The sequence below is a fragment of the Carlito syrichta genome, unplaced genomic scaffold, assembly GCF_000164805.1.
Source record: "Carlito syrichta isolate Samal-C Ts95f unplaced genomic scaffold, Tarsius_syrichta-2.0.1 Scaffold303983, whole genome shotgun sequence".
Lineage (NCBI taxonomy): Eukaryota > Metazoa > Chordata > Mammalia > Primates > Tarsiidae > Carlito > Carlito syrichta.
In genome coordinates this window covers 1,128,055-1,142,730 of record NW_007248079.1, presented here as the reverse complement: position 1 = coordinate 1,142,730, position 14,676 = coordinate 1,128,055, and the positions used below count along the sequence as shown (strand labels likewise).

Genomic DNA, 14,676 nt, shown 5'->3' with positions numbered 1-14,676 from the left:
GAAATCGTTTGTAAATGTTAAATCAAACATTATTCTGGGTGGTATGATGAAGTCCAGTCCCATTCTTCCAAGGATGTGACACATCCCTTTGCCCACTACACAGGCTATGTACACTACCTCCCTAACCTCCCTATTGGTCACCTAATAGCCATCTAGATTAATATATCCTACTGTGGTATCGCAGTGCTTGCATTCAAGTAACTCTTGTTTTACTTAATAATGTCCCCAAAGTACAATAGTGCTGCTGGCAATTCAGATGTGCTAGAGAGAAGATATGACTATAACGTGTTTCCTTTAAGGGAAAAGGTGAAAGTTTCTACTTAATAAGTAAAGATAAAAAATATGCTGAGGTTGCTAAGATCTAAGGTAAGAAAGAATCTTCGAATCTTCTATCTATAAAATTGTGAAGAAAAATATATAAGGTTTGGTACTACCTGCAGTGTGAGTCATCCACTGAGGGGACTTGGAACATATAAGGGCAGATTACTGTAATGTTTCTTGTTTGACTGTTCAATGTATGTTTTGTGGACTTTGGTTGTACAGGTATAGAACTCAGAGTATTTTCAATTTTTGTACAGGGTTGTCTGCTTCCTGGTTATTTGATGGTAGCTCATCTTTCATTGTGACTGTTATACAATTCTTTAGCTAGTAATTCAACCCTTCAGAAATTTTCAATATGTGTTTTCCCCCATGGCAGTGAATCATCTGATTAATGTACTCAGTGACTTCAATAGCTATAAAACTTGTCACTTCAGAGGCTATTCTAGAAACTGGAGACAACTTTCCCATGGAAAACATGCCTTAACCCCAATTTTGTTCTGATATTATGCAATGTTAGCGATGATCCATCTTAAAAACTACCATCCTCTGTGAGTTTAAAATGTAAAAATAAATAAGCAGATAAATAAATAAGTAAATAGGTGATAGATATAGATGAATGATAGATGATAGATAGATAGATAGATAGATAGACAGATAAGGGAAACAGACAAAAGAAGGAACAGGGACTGGGAAAAAAGGATGTGGGAAGGGAGGAATATATGTTGCATGGACAAGAGAGAACTACTATAATGTCTCATTTTTGAGTTTTTAATGTGTGCTTTGTGGACTACAGTTGTGCAGCTATCAAACTCAAAGGTGTTTTCAATTTGTTCACAGGGTGGTCTCTTTCCTGCTAATTTGACTCTATCTCATCTCTTTGGTCACATTAGTATGTGGAAAGAAGAAAGAGAAAAAAAGAAAGAAAGAAAGAAAAAGAAAGAAAGGAAGGAAGGAAGGAAGGAAGAAGAGAAAGAGAGGAGAAAAGGAAAAGAAAGGAAAGGAAGGAGAGGAGGAGAACAGAGAGGAAGGGAGGGAAGCAGAGGAGAAGGGAGTTTGGGCGGGGGAAGAGAAGCTACCTTTTCTCAGTTCCCTCTTCAATGTATCTAACAGGTCTCCCTGCCCAAGCATTTTGACCAGAATTGGGTAGTCTTGAATAGCTCTATCTTTCAGTGTGTTATCTTGCCTACTTTAATTCTTCTCTTCTTTCAAAGTTGGACTTTTTCTTCCATCTTATCTGCTTGAGAGATTTTGATATGTCATATTTTCTCCATCTCAAGGCAGCACCCACCACGCCCTTCCTTAAGACTGTACCAGAATATGTAGGAGCTCATGATTTGTAGTGGTGCAAATTAAAATACAGAAAGTTTCAGAATTTTTTAATTACTTTATCTATTTATTTGAGTCAGGGTCTCACTCCATTCGCCAGGCTGGAGTGTGGTTGCATTCATGGCTCACCACAGACTTAGCCTCCTGGACTCAAGCAATCCTCCTGCCTTAGCCTCCCAAGTAACTGAAACTACAGGTATACACCATCACACTTAGGTTTTTTTAGTTTTTTATAAATATGAGGTTTTGCTATGTTATCTAGGCTGGTCCCAAACTCCTAGGTTCAAACGATTCTCCCATTTTGACCTCCTAAAGTACTGAGATTACACGCATGAGCCACGGCATTGGCCCGAGTTTCAGGTATTAATACCATTCTTTTATACATTGTATCACAACATATCTCAGAAAATTTTAGCTATATGTTTTATATTTGTACTTCTGAAATTCCTTTTGTCTTCCCTTAAAACTTGTCCATAATGTCAGTGTAACACTAAATATTTGGAAGATAAAACAATATAAATTTAACATGCAAAAATATATTTATACAATTAATAGATGAATATCTTTATCTGAAATAATTTTATATTTCCTTTTAAATGTTTGATATCAAACTAAAAGTTACCAGGATGTTATTTATTCTGATGGTAATAATCATATAGTATAGCCTCTAGTTTCTTTGTTTTTGCGTACTCATATCAGCAGTCCCCAAACTTTTTGGCATCAGGAATAGGTTTCATGGAAGAAAATTTTTCCACAGACTAGGGACTAGCAGGGGATGGCTTTGGGGTGATTCAAGCTCATAACATGTATTGAACACTTTATTTCTGTTATGATTACATTGTGATATATAATGAAATAATAATACAGCTCACCATAACCAAAAAAAAAAAAAAAAAAAAGATGTGTAGATGTAAGTGGTAGATAAAATAATGTGTGGGCCATGCATGGGCTAAAATAAGTGTCAGATTCTGACTTAAAACCTACCACCAGATGCAGCTGTACAATTGAAGTACATGAACTAACCTGGTACCACTGGTTGGGTTTTGATATGAGTCTGCAAACAATTGATTTATTATGGTCTCTGTGAAGCCAAACCTCACTGCTAATGTTAATCTGTATTTGCAGCCACTCCCCAACGCTAGCATCACCATCTCAGCTCCACCTCAGTTCATCAGGCACTAGCTTCTCATAAGGAGCATGCAACCTAGACTGTTCCAATGCATAGTTCACAATAGGGTTTGCACTCCTATTAGAATCTAGTGCGATACCAGTCCATGGCCAGGGTGTTATGGGGACCCCTGTTTTACATTGTTCCTTCTATTGTAAAGCACATTGTTAATGTTATAAAAACAATCACAAAAAAGTGTTTTATATTTTGGTAGAAATATTATATATAATACAATGTTTTATATATTTATATATAGCCTTCATATATAAATATATGTATATTAAATATATTATTAACACAAAACATAGTTTTAGTTCATATAGCATTTTTAGCTTTGTTTTGGTATTAAAATTATGTTACTCTTTACTTTTTAAAAATCTTTAAAGTATTTTTAATTTGCCATAACCTTATGTGCTTTTATTATGTACAATATATTTTGAGATACATATATTGTGGAATTGTTAACTCTAGCTAATCAATAAATTCATGACCTCACACATCACTTTTTCAGTGAGAGCACTCAACCTCTGCTCTTTTTTCAAGAATACAATATATTATCATTAGCTATAGTCACCCCATTGTACAATAGATCTCTTGAATTTCTTTATCTTATATAACTATAATTACGTATTCTTTGACCAACATCTCCAGGCCCACTCCTCCCAGGCTCTGGTAACCACCATTCTACTCTCTATTCCTACAGGATCAACTTTTTAAGATTCCACATATGAATGAGATCCTGTGTTTTTGTGTGTCCAACTATCTCACTTCACATGATATCCCCTAGGTCCTTCCATGTTGTCACATATGTTTAAATTTTATTCTATTTTTATAATCAGATAGTAAATTCAGGTACAAAATTATAAAATAGGTATATATATTCGATGTTTTAATCCATTTGTCCATTGATGGACATTACCCCGATAATTAGTTATTATGGTAAATAAATGTAAGAAAGATATGACCTTTCCATTTTATCTCACTTAAAATCTTTTAAAAGATAATTTACTCAGGCTTTGTTCACAAAATTCACTTTTAATTTGCATTTTCTGAATTTAAAATTATGGCTAATTTCTAATAAAAATTTAATTGGTACTAATAGTTTAAATTTGACTTCAAAATTTAGAACCATGAAAAAAAATCTTTAATTAAAATAGCTTCCAAATTTGATTATGTACAACTGAAATTTTTACATGTATAGGTTACTTTTTTATTTTGGTTAAATGGGGCTATAATGTTATGTAACAAATGGTTTAACTTTATGCTTTTCAAGCAATAGCACTTTAGTTAGGTTGTGCCCTCACAAAGATACGTTGAAGGATTAACACCTGGTACTTGTGACTGTGACCTTATTTGGAAATTCAATAGTTTCCTTTTATCTATTTTTTTTTCCTGCAGTTTAAATTACCCATGGTCCACTGTGCTCTGAAAATATTAAATGGCAAATTCCAGAAATAAACAATACATATGGTTCAAATCACATGTTATTCCGAGTAGTATGATCCTGCTCCATCCCATCTGAGACCCGAATCATCTTTTTGTCCTGTGTGCTGGATATTCTATCCACTCCTTGACCATCAACACCATCTACTCCTGTCATCCAACTTGAGGCATCATCCTGGCCCCCTGAGACAAGATCGATGGTTATGATACTTAAGAGAAAAAAGTAAATAATAAGTAATTTAAAAGTAGAAGCAAAATATAAATATTCACAACTGGAGTAAGAATTTGCTTTTAAAAGTTCAGAGCATTAATAAAATCAATGTATTCATGCATTTCAAAAAGCCCAAAGTCCAGAGGAAACAAAATATATATTCCTTATACCAAAGATGATGCAATCTTCATATCCCTAGACAAATGTAAAGACATATATTTTATATGTTTAAAATGTATAATTCCAAATAAATAAATAAAAGGAAAGGAGAAAAATCTCTTTGAAAAACAGATTGGTGAGGAATTTAAATTGTGTACTATCTTAGATCTTTATATGAAGAGAGACATATATACACAAACATACATACGCGTCTATTGAAGAAAATGCATGTAGATATTTACTATGACATCAGCACAAAGGAAAACAACATAAAAGTCAAATAGATACATCTTGATATGAAAAAATACTAGGATGATAAAAAAATATAAGGAGGCTGAGAATGAAATATTACTGTATCAACACCATTAGCATTAATAAATAATACTGAAAATACTTTAAAAATATTACAATCACTACAGACACTTCAAACTATATCATTGTAATTGTATCAGTGAAAAGGGAGTGTTAACTTGTCCAAAGCTAATCTCCTACACATTGAACTCCCAGAAAAGTATTTGGGAGCAAGTCCCATAGAAAGAAGTCACAGCCTCGTGTTTAGGCAATCAATTCTGTTCAACAGCAAGTCTTGGGCCTGAGCCTCTGATCCTGCCAACGAAAGGCTTGTGCTTTCTAATCCACAAACACTGGACTGGCAGGTTAGGACTGGAGCCAAGGTTCTGTCCCATTCTCTTGCTGTTGTGTGTGTCTTGACTGCATCACACTAAGAAGGGGCACTTTATCACTCATGGAGGTTTAAAAAGCATGCAGCCCAAGGATCATAATCCCTGTCCTCAGGCGATACCTTGCTAGACCTCTGGGAAGGGGGGCAATAGGGGATCCACACACCAGCTGCTGCACTATCTCTGTGAGTTTTCTCAATTACTACTCTTTAAGCAGGAGGCCTAGCATTTGTGCTTGACATCTGGCCTTGACATCTGGCCTCGTCTGTGAGACAGTGCCACGGTCCCACTTTCTTTTTTTTGAGTTGGAGTCTCATTCAGTCGCCCAGACTGGAGTGCAGTGGCCGCTCCCGGCCACCGCAACCTCAACCTGCTGGGCTCCAGCGATCCTTGCACCTCAACCTTCCAAGTAGCCGGAATTACAGGAATGCGCTACCACGTCCGGTTGATTTTTTGATTTATTGTAGAGATGAGGTCTTGCTGCCCAGGCGGGTCTCGAACCCGCGGGCTCAGGCAATCCACTCACCTCAGCCTCCCAAAGGTGCGGGATTACAGGCTGAGCCACCGAGCCCGGCTAGTCCCACCTTCTTAAGAGATGTTTAAGAATAAGCTATGTCATATTCTTTGAAAACACCAGGATGCTGGTTTAAGTTAACTACGTTTCTCAGAATTGCCTAAACAGCAGTATTATTACTATATCTTGCTGTTCCTTTGCTTCTCAATATTTATAGATATTTGGGAAGCATTTAATACTTATTTTATAGCAAGTGATTTTTATAAAAATATAAAGAAAGTTGATAATATTATCTGATTATATATGTCTTATTATGGGTTTATTGGTCTTTAATATTAAAGTTTAATATTTAAGGGCAGCTATCTCAACTACAGATTTACATTGAATCAAAAATCTAATTTACTTTCTTGTTCAATAAATAATGAGTGACTACTATACACAAGGTGACTCTATAACTATAAAGGTTAGGCCTATAGTAGAGATTTTGGCTTAGTTCAAGATGTCAAATGCTCACCAGAGAATGATACTTGATCGGTAATATGACAGCTAAGTAGAAATTGAGCGGGTATGGCTGAAAAAAGATCTTGTTTCAGGCAGACTAATAACAAGTGTAAAAGACATGAAGCAGGGTTAAGCATGGCAGATAGAAGAGAATGAAAGTACTATCTGGAGTGAAGAGGAAAAAGAAGAGTTTTATACAACCTGAAGCTGAGCTGCACAATCTAGTTGGGGCCAGGTCATGCAGCTTATAAACCAAGTAAAGGCATTTTGAATTGATGCTAAGAACAAGCAAAAAAAGTCATAAATATGGACATTACAAAATTGTTATGTTTTGAAAATAACCATCTAACCGTGATGTAAAGAATCTAGCTTAGATGCATTCAGGAGGTGCTTTCAAGTATTGCAAATGAGAAATAATGACAACTTGGACAAGTAATATTGTGGTACAGTCAGAAATAAGAGATCAGAATTGAGATATTTGCAATGTTGAATGTACTCACTGATGATGACATATGGGGGAAGATTAAGAAAGTAATTCAAGACTGACTTACACAATTGAAAAGATGGTGGTACCATTCTCTGAAGTCAAGAATACAGGAAAATAATTAGGGCCTGTGGAAAAAAATTGGTGAGTTTAGTTTTGGGTTTATTGATTTGGAGTGTTTGATGATGTTCTTCTAATAGGAGCTATTGTCTAGTCAGTTGTTTATGGTGTCTCAGAAGAGAGGTCCGGCACAGTGGCTCATGCCTGCAACTCCAGCACTTTAGGTGGTCATGGCAGAAGGATAGTTTGAGCCTGGGCAACATAATGAGACCCTATCTCCACAAAAAAATTTTAAAAAAATTAGCCCAGCATGGTGGTGCATGACTGTAGTATCCTCTACTGGGGAGGCTGAGGCAGAAGGATTACCTGAGTCCAGGAGGTCAAAGCTGCTATAAACATTGAGTGTGCCACTGCACTCCAGTTTGGGCGAAAGAGTGAGACCCTGATCAAAAAAAAAAAAAAAAAAAAAGTCAGAAAAGAGGTCTGTCCTAGTGGTATATATTTTCCAGTTATTTGCAAATAGGTTTTTCACAAACAGGCAATAGAAACAACTGTGAATCATTGAAGCAGAGGAGTGAGTTTATTGAAAGGATTTTTATTAGCGCAAGAATTCTTTAATGTGGTCACAGAACAAGAATTAGAAAACAGTCAAGAGCAAAGAAAGCCAGGTGACCAAATCAAACAAAAATCACTCCACAGAGCTCCTGAGACCTCATGATTCCATACACCTGATACCTCTCTACTTCATACACCTCTTGACCCCTCTGTGCCACAGGATATGGGATATTGCTACAGGTATTCCAGGCGCAGTTGTTGCTATTCAAGCTGCAAAGGAGAGGCTGCTGCTTCACCTACTGCTAACACAAAACTGTTTGTGTTTATTTATATTCCTGTCTGAAGATTTAAATTGCTAGACATGTACATTTGATGATCCAACGTAGAACATATGCTTTTGTGGGAAAACTGTATCCTTGTGGCTTCTCTGACTCCCAACCAGTCTCATTCAGTGGAGAACAAGGAATGGGATGCAGTCAATGAACAACCAATAATCATGACCAATATCTATTTCTGTCATTACACTAAATATATAATGGATTTTTAAAAAATCATTTAAAGAAAGAATATAAGGTGAGGAAATGAAAATACTACTATTTAGAAGTTCATCTATTTAATTATTTCTATATAGCAGAAAATGTCTCAGAAAGGCTCAATTGTGAGCCTTTTTAACTTTTGCCCCTACACATTTTTGTGGCATTTATTGATTGGTTTAATATCCTGGAATTTCCCTTTTATGATTGCCTTCATGATGGAATATGTAAAAAAAATTATGAGCAATCTACTTTTTATTTCATGAATGCTCTCTTTGGAGGACACTGCATATAAGCATTATTACCTGTGATAAGGCAGAGAGAATGTGGTAAACTGCTGTTGGTTTAGACAGGTGGTTAAAAAGAATCAAAGACTATGATTTTAAAGAAGAGTTTGTATTAAGGTGAGTTATTCATATGTTGAAGCACTCATGTGACCTCATGTGACTGTACTGGGGAGAGGGCCTTTAAGTAGGTGACTAAGTTTAACTTCATAAGAGTCAAACTCCAAGCCGGGCTCGGTGGCTCAGCCTGTAATCCCACTCCTTTGGGAGGCTGAGGTGAGTGGATTGCCTGAGCCTGTGGGTTCGAGACCCGCCTGGGCAGCGAGACCTCATCTCTACAATAAATCAAAAAAAAAAAAAAATCAGCCGGGCGTGGTAGCGCATGCCTGTAATTCCGGCTACTTGGAAGGCTGAGGTGGAAGGATCGCCGGAGCCCAGCAGGTCGAGGCAGCGGTGGCCGGGAACGGCCACTGCACTCCAGTCTGGGCGACAGAGTGAGACTCCAACTCAAAAAAAAAAAAAAAGAGTCAAACTCCAATAGAACTGATGCCTTTATTATGAAGAGGAGCAGACATCAGAGCTCTCTTTCTGTCATTTGAAGACACATCAAAATGGAGATTCTGTAAGACTGCAAGAGATCATATCAGAAATTGACTACGCTGACCCTGACGCTGGACATCCTAGCCTCCAGAACCATGAGAATAAATTCCTGTTCTCTGAATAATCCAATCTATGGCATATTTTTTTGTGTGTGGCAATCTGAGCATACTAGCACACTAATACACTCTTCGTCTTTTACTGATTTTGGACTCCTTATGGTTTCAGAAAGACATGAGAAGATCATGGTGTACTCCAACTTCAATTGAATAAGGGAAGAGTACCCAGATCATTTGCTTTACTATACAGTATCGGGATAATGTCTGAAGAATTTTCTATGAATGTATAGAATAAAAATGACCTGTATTAAACAAAATATAGCAACGTTTCCATATTATATATACATAAATTATTTTAGAATTTGAATACAAGAATGAATTATATTCACTTCAATGTATAATCAAATATTTATATATTAAGTAGAGTTTTTTATTGAGAATATTTAGGAAGAATATGTTTATATAAATATTATGTCAATAATAAAATTATTAAAATGTATTGAAACTTGCTAATATTTGTGTGTGGTACATACATCATTACCAATATATTAAGGGTCTACTTCTTTATTATCACATATATATTGATTTGCAAATATTTATTTGTCTTTTGAAAAATTATACAGTTTTCTTATACTTGTTCAAAAGAATAGTGAATTTTTAATGACTTAATGACTCATGCTCAACCTCAAATACTGTTTTATATGCTATTAGTAAATGAGATTCTCACATGGGCCTCTCAAAGCTTTGTAAAGTCTTATCAAATTAGTTTATCAATAATTGCTCTAAGAAATTTTATTTTACTGAAAACACTTGGTCAGATTATCTGTAATCAAAATTTTTACTCTTCATTCCCAAAGTCTTCTCTCAGTCTTTAATTGAAATCTGTGATACATAAACAAAATATAATAAAATCTGAAAGAATTAAGGATATGTTATTCTACTTAACTGTGAAATCTTTGGGACTACTAATATTGTTTGTAAAAAAAAAAATCTACTTTAAAATACTTTGTTTCTTGTCTCTAAGAAATATCAATTGGCTCATGAAAGTATGGCAAAAAAAAAAAACTGAAGAGACTATAGGAAATATGCACAAATGAAACATAGCATTTTAAATATAACTAATGCACATTTAAGTTTATAATATTTAAGAAAATGTCTTTCAAATTTTTAAATGTATTTCTTTTTACAATCTAGATTGAAAGAATTTTCAAAAATAATCTCAGATGTCTAATTATTAATATACACTAGGGTGAATAAAATTACAAAGAGTCACATTCGTTCTATTACTCAGAATTTATGCAAGTGAATAATTTGTGCATTTTTCTTAACTTAATATTTTGTTTGGGAGGTGAAAACTGCTAAAAAGATAGAATTTGTGTTAGAAAGAAAAAAATATGTGATTACAACTCAAACTTCTTTCAAATAAATTTGAATGGCGATTTAAACAATCAATAATGTTCTATGTGTCTGTCAGACATTTCCAATAATCTATCAATTAAAATTTCGTCTAATTTTATTCAGTCACTGTTTTGCCTCGTTGTCCTCATACTGACTATGAAGTTTATAATATTGTAAATGTAGAGCAAATGTAGGAAATGTAAATTTAATTGATAGAAATTGTTAGATATTTGCAATGCATGTGGCTTCCCTGCACCTTCTCTACACATTCTTAGAAACATTTCAGCCTCAAACTTACTTTCCCCTTTGCCTTTCCTTGTAGTGCAGGCATGGGACCGCAGTCCTACAATTCAGACCCAACTTACTATTTGATTTTTAAAACAACAAATGAGAAAAGCAAAAACTTAATAGAGTTAATATTCTGAGAAGAGTGAGTGTGAAAGCATCTGGCTCTTAGGGGCAGAAATTGTTCTTAGTCAGACGTTCAGCATCTCAAAATACCATAATGGAAAGAATAGAAAGCAAACAAGAGAAGACCGAGAAGGGACATTTGTACTTTTAGAAGAAAAAGAAACACAGAATGATCAGTTTGAATCCATCTACCTGCAAATTTTTCTTTTAGATGTTTTATATAAGTTCATTTTTGTTCTAATAAAATATGCTAATTTTTAGATATTTTAAAACAGGAGTTGAATTCAAGAGAAAAGTGCCAATCAAGGTGACAGTGTTTATCCAGTCTCAACTGGCTATATGGTATGAAACTAAGGTGTTCTTTGTTTGCAAGAGCTAAACAATAAAGGAAATGAATTTTTAAAACCTCCCATTGAGATTCAGATCTCAGTGGACTCAGAGCAGAATCGTTTTACTCTAATAGATAATTTTTACTTTAGAGAATTTTTATTCTAAAATTTCATGCATTAGACATAAATACAATTTTGTTTACTTAGAGAAATCTATTAAAAATCCTGGTAGGCCAGGGTAAAGACAAAGAGTGGGAAGGGAGCAAAATGGAGGATGGGTGTGAATAAAGATGATTAGAAATCTTAGAAGTTTACACTCCACTTTTCTCTTGAAATTTTGTAAAAAAAACAACTTTCTCTCTCTCTCTCTTTTATAATCAATATTTTTTATTTGATATTGTGGGATATAGTTAAGGGTTAGTCATACAAATATGCTTTGTTCAGGCACCCTTGTTGATAAGAGGTGTCTCCCCGTCCCCAGACGGATATTTACTGCCGTCTCTCTCTTTTTTTAATGTGGGGTACAATTTAGAATTATGTATATACGTGGCCATCATACAGGTAAAGATTGGGCCTCCCTTTTATTCCACTTTGCCTGGTTTGAGATCAGATACACTTACTGATGTTGTGTCCCCCTCCCACCTCAGCAGTATTCTGGTACTGCCAATCTTTCTCTTATAGTATTATGGTAAATGTTCAGGGTTCGCTTATGAGTCAGAACATATGTTACTCTGCTCTTTGTTTCTGTGATAGATCACTGAGTATGACAGACTCTAAATCCATCCAAGTTGCTGTGAAGTCCATATGTTTGTCCTTTACAGTTGCATAGTATTCCATTGTGTATATGTACCACGTTTTTTTTATCCAGTCCAGTTTCGATGGGCAGCACTGTTGGTTCCATGTTTTTACTTTTGTGAATAATGCTGCAATAAACATGCGCGTGCAGGTATCTTTTTTGGAGAATGATTTGAGTTTCTCTGGGTATATTCCCAATAGGGAGATTTCTGGGTCACATGGAAGGTCAATGTCTAGTTCTTTTAGAAATCACCACACTGTTTTCCTAAGAGGTAGCACTATTCTGCATTCCCATCAGCAGAGTAGAAGTGTTCCTTTTTCTCTGCATCCAGCATCCCTTGTTTGTGTATTAATGATGCCATTCTTAGTGGGGTTAGGTAGTATCTCAAAGTGGTTTTGATTTGCATTTCTCTGGTGATTAGCAAGGCTGAGCACTTTTTCATGTGTCTGTCGGCTCCCCATATATCAGATTTTGACAATGTCTTAGGGTACAAAATAAATGTGCAAAAGACAGTTGCATTCTTATACATCAACAGCAAGAATGCAGAGAACCACATAAAAGGCACAATCCCATTCACAATAACCACAAAAAAAGGGAAATACTTCAGCATCTTCCTAACCAGAGAAGTGAAAGACCTTTACAATGAAAACTATAAAACACTGCTCAAAGAAATCCAAGAACCAAACAAATGGAAAAATATTCCATGCTCACGAATAGGAAGAATCAACATTTTAAAGATGTCCATCCTACCAAAGGCAATCTACAGATTCAATGCAATACCCATTAAATTATCAACATCATTCTTCTCAGAGTAGAAATGACAATACAGAAATTCATATGGAAGCATAAATGACCACAAATAGCCAAAACAATCCTCAGCAAAAGAAACGAAACTGATGATATCACACTTTCAGACTTTAAACTTTACTCTAAGGCTACAGTAATCAGAACAGCCTGGAATAGGTACAAGACTAGGCATATGAACCAATGGAACAGGATAAAGATTCCAGAAGCAAAACCTCAATTTCTCAACCAACTTATCTTCGATAAGGCCTCCACCAACAGTCACTGGGGAAAGGAGAACCTATTCAGTAAATGGTGAAGGAAAAAATGGCTGACCACATGCAGAAGATTGAAACAGGACCTCTATCTACCATCATAAACAAAAAACCAACTCTAAATCAGAGAAAATAACTCACAATGGGTGCTATTTACAGTATAGTAAAAATTCTATTGTGGCATTATAGAAAGAGTAGAGGTCTGGGATAGTACTATGAAGTTTCTCATGGACTGCATGTGTTATGGAAAATATGCAAGTCTTTCAGAGGAAAATCATACTGAACAGTTGCTTTTGGATCCAATGAGGACTGGGGGTAGGACAGGTATAAAATAGGAATTCCTCTCGATATGATGCACTAAGGAAGGAGGATAAAGATGAAATGTTTCAGAGCCTTGGCAGTCATGGTAAGGATTTTGGTGGCTTTTTTTCCTAGATAAATGGGAACTCATTGCATATTTTGAGCAGAGTGGTTACAATACTTGTTTTCATTTTAACAGGACTATATTGTTTCCTGTGGTTAAGGATAGAAAGAATAGTGGAGGAAAAAAAGAGTAGAGCAAAAATGAGATTATTGGAATAATAACCAGGTAAGAGACAACAGATTAGTATTTTAGCAATGAAATTTGGAGTAGTTTTTACAATGAAATGGATGAGAAGTAGTCAGACGCTAGATGTATTTTGTAGGGAGGGAGGGAGGGAGGGAGGGAGGGAGGAAAGGAGGGAAGGAGGGAGGGAGGAAAAAGAAAGAAACGGAGGATCCGGAGTTTTACATCTGACCATGTGCAACGATGGATTGTCATTAATTGAACTGAAGAAAAAAGGAGGTGGAAAAGGTTTGAAGGGCTGGAATAGGTAACTGAATTTTTGACATAATAAAATTAGGATGGCTCTTAAACTTTCAGGTGACATTGTTGACAAGTTGTATGATCTCTGGAAAGTCCAGGGGAGAGGATCAGCCTGAAGATATATTTGGAAGTCATCAATAGACAGTGAAAATGAATGACATGTCCAAGAGATTGAGTGTAGATATAGATAAGTCTTGTAAGAAATTGAAACTTAGAGAATCTCACTTTTAGAAGTGAAACAAGATGATACAAATAAGGTAGAAAAAAATAACTAAGAAACAGTAAACCAGAAATATAGAAGAAAGATCAAGTGATTGTTTTGTTCTAGAAGCAAATAATGAAACTGTGTTGAGGACTATTGTGTCATATGTTGCTAATTTGTCAAAAAATATGCAGACAAGAATTACTTTGTTTAGTTTGTACGTCCCATGTGTTACAATACAACTAAGCATCCTGCTCTCTCCTACCATCTTCACCAACAAAAATCATCCAACTGAACAACCACTGATATATTTATATATAGTAGAGCAATATATATATATATATTTCCCCGCCCTCCCTCCGGCCCTTCTCCAGTCACTGATATTTTTTATAGTTTTGCAACTTTCAGAATGTCATAGAGTTGGGATCATACGGTATGCAGTATTTTCAAATAGGCTTCTTTCACTAAGAAATAAGCATTTAAGTCTCCTTCATGTAACTTGGTAGTACAGTTATTTATCTATTCACCTTTTAAAGGGTATCCTGGTTGCTACTAGTTTTGGGCAATTTAAAAAAAGATGTAGATTTTTTTTTTTTTTGAGTTGGAGTCTCACTCTGTCACCCAGACTGGAGTGCAGTGGCTGCTCCCGGCCACCGCAGCCTCGACCCGCTGGGCTCCGGCGATCCTTCCGCTTCAGCCTTCCAAGTAGCTGCAACTACAGGCGCGCGCTACCACGCCCA

At 35.6% G+C, this 14,676-nt stretch overlaps 1 long non-coding RNA gene across 1 annotated transcript in view; it reads right to left on the bottom strand.

Moving 5' to 3' along the window:
• Positions 1–4,312: 4,312 nt before the first annotated feature.
• LOC110595743 overlaps positions 4,313–14,676 on the bottom strand; it is a 19,068-nt gene continuing 8,704 nt past the window's right edge. Inside the window, exons 2-3 of the long non-coding RNA XR_002482041.1 lie at positions 6,875–6,935; positions 4,313–4,441 (exon numbers count right to left, since the gene is read on the bottom strand). This is a non-coding gene — a long non-coding RNA (uncharacterized LOC110595743). The remainder of the gene's footprint in view (positions 4,442–6,874; positions 6,936–14,676) is intronic.